The following is a 941-nucleotide window of genomic DNA, read 5'->3' as shown; positions in this document are numbered from 1 at the left end:
GTTGCGGCGAGCTGGGGCTACTCTTCATTGTGGTGTGTGGGCTTCTCATTGCAGTGGCTTCTCTTGTTGTGGAGCACAGGCTCTAGGCATGCGAGCTTCAGTAGTTGTGGCATGCGGGCTCAGTAGTTGTGGCTCGTGGGCTCTAGAGCGCAGCCTCAGTAGTTGTAGCACGAGGGCTCAGTAGTTGTGGCTCATGGGCTCTAGAGCACAGGCTCAGTAGTTGTGGCACGAGGGCTCAGTTGTTGTGGCTCTTGGGCTCTAGAGCACAGGCTCAGTAGTTGTGGCGCATGGGCTTAGTTGCTCCGTGGCATGTGGGATCTTCCTAGACCAGGGCTCGAACCCATGTCCCCTGCCTTGGCAGGTGGATTCTTAACCACTGCGCCACCAGGGAAGTCCCTAGAGACTATTATTTCTTGAGCATTTTCTGTATGCCAGGAATATAGCACTTGGCATCCATTTCATTCTCACAAGCTTATATTGATCATTATTGCCCCCATCTTATAAATGAGGAAACTGAAGTTCAGGAAGGTTAAGGGACATGATCAAGGTCACACAGCTGGCAAGTAGCTGAGTTGAAATTCAGTCTTGTGTATGTCTGACCAGAGACTGTGGTCTTAACCAGTATATGGTGCTGCCTCCCTGAGTGGACCCCAGAGCTTTCTCAGCCACCCCACTTTCAACACCCCAGTATTCAATTTACTGACCAACATGTAATTCCCCAAATGTATCATACTGGCTGTCACCTCTGAACCCTGCATGTATTATTCCTTCTGCTTTCCATGCCCTGGATCTGTCACCTCCTAACAGCCAGACCTTGGGCTTTGTTATTCCATCTCATTGATCTCAGTTTCCTTGTGTGTAGAATGGGAAACACTGATTGTAACCTTTACCTCGTAAGGACAATATGAGGACCAAGTGATGACTGTGAAACCACTTTATAA

This window comes from Pseudorca crassidens, chromosome 12, assembly GCF_039906515.1.
Source record: "Pseudorca crassidens isolate mPseCra1 chromosome 12, mPseCra1.hap1, whole genome shotgun sequence".
Classification (NCBI taxonomy): Eukaryota; Metazoa; Chordata; class Mammalia; order Artiodactyla; family Delphinidae; genus Pseudorca; species Pseudorca crassidens.
The sequence above is the reverse complement of the archived record's forward strand: the minus strand, read 5'-3'. Positions refer to the sequence as shown.